Below are 6,000 nucleotides of genomic sequence, written 5' to 3'. Positions count from 1 at the left end.
AGCGGCGCCACGGACCTTGGCGCAATGCTAGTGATGATGGAGATCATGTTGGTGTTCTTTGGAGATGGAGATCAAAGGCACAAGAAGAAAAGGCCATATCATATCACATTATCCATGCATGTGATGTTTATCCTTTTATGCATCTTATTTTGCTTAGATCGCGACGGTAGCATTATAAGATGATCCCTCACATTAATATCAAGATAATAAAGTGTTCTCCCCTCGTATGCACCATTGCAAAAGTTTGTCGTTTTGAAGCATCTCGTGATGATCGGATGCGATAGATTCTACGTTCACATACAACGGGTGTAAGCCATGTTGCACACGCAAAAATACTTAGGTTTGATTGACAAGCCTAGCATGTACAGACATGGCCTCGGAACACAGGAAAAACCGAAAGGTTGAACACGAGTCATATAGATGATATGATCAACATGTTGATGTTCACCATTGAAACTACATCATCTCACATGATGATCAGACTTGGTGTAGTGAATTTGGATCGTGTGCCACTAAACAACTATGAGGGATGTTGAATTCAGTTGGAGTTCATTAATAATTTGATTAAAACTTGAACTAATTATCCTGAACATAGTCTAAATTGTATTTTGAATTAGTTTTGTAGAATTGGCATCCGTTATCTACCATGCGCTAGTCTTGTAATTGAGATAGAAACACTGTTAAATCTGACAAGTAACTTTACGGACTGGTACCGTATTGTTAAAGAATCAAGAAATGATTAAGTCCCATTGAAAACTTTTGGTAATCCTAAAATTTCTAATTCGAAGAGCAATGGTTTCAATTAGTATCTAAAATTATCTTGTCTCCGTGAAACTTGATGTTCAAATCCATTTGAAAAGTAAGGAGCTGAAAAGTTTGTTTTTAGAAATAAGCGAGGTGTGAGATATAAGTGATATCTAAGACCTTACTACAAGATGATAGAATATGATTTAGTGAGACTACATAAACTCATAAGTTTTATGGGAATGTACAAAGGCTGAAGACGCTAGGCGTCCCGATCCTCCAACTAGTTGGGCACTAACGATATTCGCATATCCATATGAGCCATAGTAGCTTCATCATGAAGTTGTCATGATTTGATGGATACAATTATGAGTGAAATTGTTCATCACATTAAAAGATTACTAGTAGTGAAATCAGGAACACTTGTCATGTGATGGTCAACTTCAAAGCACGAAACTCAAGGGTGTTGGTATTTGACCAACAAACCTAGAAGTTATTGATGTTGATTGTTTTCTGAAATAAGAGGAAAACTGAAAGAGAAACTACAAATGATTTTGGTAGTAAGAAAGAAAAGACTAGAAAGTCTAGCTCAGGTGTATATAGATGATATACATGTTATGGATGTATTGTTGGATTGGTCACACAATGGAATTCTTGGGTATTTGTACCATATTGGTTGGTACGAGGTGTCATACAATACAACGCAATACAAGAATACAATGGCCTAGTGACAGACAAGGAATATGGTAATAATGCACGTCTGGAACAAAATAAACTGTTATTGTATTCGTCGTTGGTATTCTACCTAGCCCTTCAGATTTATTATAAAGAACTTAATAATTGTTATTTTGCTCTGGTCAAATGAAAGCAATGAGTTGTTCAAATTGTGACCATACTCCATGTTCGATGGATAAGTTATTATAAATCTTGATGGTGAAACACACATGCATAACACTGACGCTAAAATTCCATAAGGAAATCAGAATTCCACTTATTTGTGGAACCGCCATTTAGGTCATGTTAGAAAGGAACGCATGAAGAAACTCCATGCAAATGTATTTTTGGAGTCATTAGATTTTGAATCATTTGGCACTTGCAAATCTTTTCTAAAGAGAATGACTAGAATACCGTTCATGGGCCAAAAAGTTGAAACGGGCAACTAGCTTAGTGGAAGCATACATGATGATGTATATGGTTCATTGGACATAGTTGTGTGCGGAAGATTACTTTACTTCATAAAACTTCCAACAATGAATTGGGTATATATATATATATATATATATATATATATATATATATATATATATATATATATATATATATGGATATATTTATTCAGTGAGGAAGAATCTGAAACATTTGAATAAATTCAAATAAATTTCAGCACGAGGTGGAAATCATCGTAGTGGAAAATTCAAATATATATGATTGGATCATGGTGGAAATATTTGAATTACTAGTTTTAGCGAACATCTAAGAGAGTTGCAAAATTGTTCCACAACTCACAGTTCTCAGAACACCATAGTTATGATGGAGTATTCGAGAGACGCATCCAAACCTTTTTGGATCAATGGTGATATTAAATAAAATAATGTCATTATATTTGTATGGATTATGCTTTAGAGACTATCGCTTTTACACTAAATAGAGCGCCATCATAATCCGTTGAAATGACATCATATGAGTTATGGCATGGGTATAAACCCTAATAGTCATTTTTCTTAGATTTTTGTATGCATAGCATAAGTAAATGAGTTTACAACCAAAATCGGATGAATGTCTTTGTTGGTTATCCCAGATAACAAACTGGGAATTCTTTCCACTATGAAGTCAAAGACAAAAGTGTTTGTCGATGTTTCTTGCTTATTTCCAAGAAATTGTTTATCACAAAATATTTGAGTGGGAGGACAATGGAACTCAATAAGGTTGATGAACCTGAGCATGATGAGCAGAGTAGCGAAACGTCGGAAATGGTTCTGGAAGCGGCCACGACGCTCATGGCTCCCATGTCTAGAAAGTGTTATAGCCATGGAGATCGAAGTACCTATTGAACCTTGCAGGTGTGGTTTACTTTGTGATCAAATAAATGATTTTAGGACAAAGGATTGATTTTGAACAATGATAAACCAACTGCATATAAAGAAGTTATGATGGGCCCGGACTCTGCTAAAATGGCTAAGTGCCATGAAATCGAAGATAGTATCTATAATCAAGCTTGGATCTTGGTAAACCTTCTGAATGAACAAATACTTTTTGAAAGTAAATGGATATATAAAATTAATGGACATGGATGTAATATCCTTGAAGAAGCTCGACATGTCGAAAGGTTTTTTATGACAAAGTTCAAAGAGTTGACTTCAATAAGATTAGATCTTCTATAGCGATGCTTATAGTCTATGCGGATTATCCTAATAATCGCTACATATTTCTTTTATGAGATATGTTAGGAGGATGGCAGAAACACATTCCTTAACAAAAGTGTGTATTAAAGGTGTATACAAGATACAACAGAGAGTTTGCTAGTCCGTAGAATACTAGATAGGTATACAAACTTCACTGAATGAAGTGAGTATCATGGAGTTGGAATCTTCACCGGATGAAATAATAGAAGAGTTTTGATTTCATCGGAAACGATGAAGATGCTTGCATTTGCAATAAATTAAGTGGGAGCGCTGAGACATATTTATAATACTTTATGTGGATGACATATCATTAATTAGAAATGATATAGTTATGTACTTGATGTGATTAAAAGGTTTCATTGAAATTAAATTCAATTAAAGGATATGGACTAAGAACATATTTTAGCGTCAAGATCTATGAAGATAGATTGAAGCGCACAATAAGTTTTAGTCAAAGTACATAGAATGAATATTGAAGTAGTTCAATATGAAAACGTCAAGAAGGTGTTCTTTTCCATGTGGAATTTTAACAAGACTTGAGTGTATTTGACACTCAATGAGTAAAAACACATGAGTGATTTGAAATCACGAATAATATGTAAACAATCATATGTCATGTGCTCAAGCATATATCAGAGTGATTCATATGATGATCATTGGACAACATTAAGAATATCCCTGGGTGCTTTGTCAGAGTCGAGGATATAAATATATAGTTTTATATGGGGTAATAATTAACAAACAATCACTGTAAGGTGTTGCACCGATATTAGTTTGGTCACATATAAAAATGAATTTCAATCTCAGTTAGGCTAAGTGTTCATTAAAAGGTAGCACAATGGGCTATAAGAAGTCTATGCTAGATTTAGATGAGTTCTAAATATTGTGATGGATTCTACAAATGAAGACAAAGTATATCATTGTTTTGACAATGACCGAGGGTGTTTGAGTCAAGGAGTTCTTTTAGAACTTGGTGTAGTTCCGGTAATGACAGAACTATGAAGCTATATTGTGTGTGACAATATTGGTAACATATTTCAGATCGCGGAATTAATGTTCCACCAGAAGACCAAACATATACGATTAGTGCCGACTCATTTGAAAAATGAGTGATGCGTGGAGACGTAAATGAATTGCAAAATACATACGTTTCTGAGCGTGTCAGATTCGTTGACTGAAACCTCTCCCATGAGCAAAACATGATAAGCAACAGAAGACCAAGGTGTTAGATCTTTACAAATGTATACTAGATTATTGACTCTAGTGCAAGTGGGAGACTGTTGGAGATATGCCCGAGAGGCAATAATAAAGTGGTTATTGTTATATCTTAGTGTTCATGATAAATTTTTACATAAAGTGGAAACATTGATACATGTGTGTTTTCTAAACAAACCAGAGTCCCTATTAAGCCTCTCATTTAGCTAGCTTGTTGATTAATAGATGATCATGGTTTCCTGATCATGAACATTGGATGTTATTAATAACAAGATCATATCATTAGGAGAATGATGTGATGGAGACACACCCATAGTAAGCATAGCATATGATCAAGTCATTAAGTTCGTTTTGCTACAATCTTCCAATACATAGTAACCTAATCCTTCGACCATGAGATCGTGTTAATCACTTACACCGAATAGATGCTTTGATGACATCAAAGGCCACTTCGTAAATGGGTGGTTATAAAGGTGGCATTAAGTATTATGAAAGTATGAGTTTAAGCGCATGGATCAAGAGTGGGATTTGTCCATCCTGATGACGGATAGATATACTCTAGGCCCTCTCGGTGGAATGTCATCCAATTAGCTTGCAAGCATGTGACTAGGTCACAAGGGATGACATATCATGACACGATTAAAGAGTATATATGACATGTGAGGAGGGGCCAAGAGTATATATGACATATCACGGCACGATTAAAGAGTATATATCACAGCACGATTAAAGAGTATATATCACATGAGGTTGCCTTGGTCGACCCTGGCAGCCCCCCACGCCTATATAAGAAAGAGGAGAGGGTTGGGGCACAGAATAACATCTTCCCTCTAACCCTAGCCGCCACCTCTCTCCCTCCTCCTACTTCCTTCGCAGGCTTGGCGAAGCCCTGCAGGAATTTCTCCTCCACCACCACCACCACGCCGTCATGCTGCTGGGATTCCGTGGGGATCTACTACCTCCGCTGCCCGCTGGAATGGGGAGAGGAAGGTCTTCATCGACTCCATACGTGTGACCGAGTACGGAAGTGCTACCGGATCGCAGCACCGGAAGAAACCTCTTCATCAACCACGAGATCAAATCTCGTTAAGGCTTTGGATCTTCGAGGGTTAGTCTCTCATCTATCTCGTTGCTCCGATCTCATAGATTAGATCGTGGCTTTTCCATAGACTGGATCTTGGTTTTATTCGTTCTTGCGGTAGATTTTTTTGTTTTCTATGCTACGAACCCTACAGAATCTGTATACATCTTGTGTGCATTAGGTTCTTAGCCCATCCGATTGTGACCACAAGTCCTGCCTACATAAAAATCTATAACCAGGAATCAATACCCTGACTCCCATCATCAGCAACAACAATGGAGAAGGGCGCATGGTAGTGTAGAAAGGGCATCTGCAATGACAACTAGGAGTCTAGGACTATGTCCCAGGGCTGAACATGTATATGATACGTCCCAAACGTATCTATAATTTCTTATGTTCCATGCTACTTTTATGATGATACTCACATGTTTTATATACATTATATGTCATATTTATGCATTTTCCGGCACTAACCTATTGACGAGATGCCGAAGAGCGAGTTGTTGTTTTCTGCTGTTTTTGGTTTCAGAAATCCTAGTAAGGAAATATTCTCGGAAT

The sequence above is a fragment of the Lolium perenne genome, chromosome 7 (genome assembly GCF_019359855.2).
Source record: "Lolium perenne isolate Kyuss_39 chromosome 7, Kyuss_2.0, whole genome shotgun sequence".
NCBI classification, from domain to species: Eukaryota; Viridiplantae; Streptophyta; class Magnoliopsida; order Poales; family Poaceae; genus Lolium; species Lolium perenne.
This window is presented reverse-complemented; position numbering follows the sequence as displayed.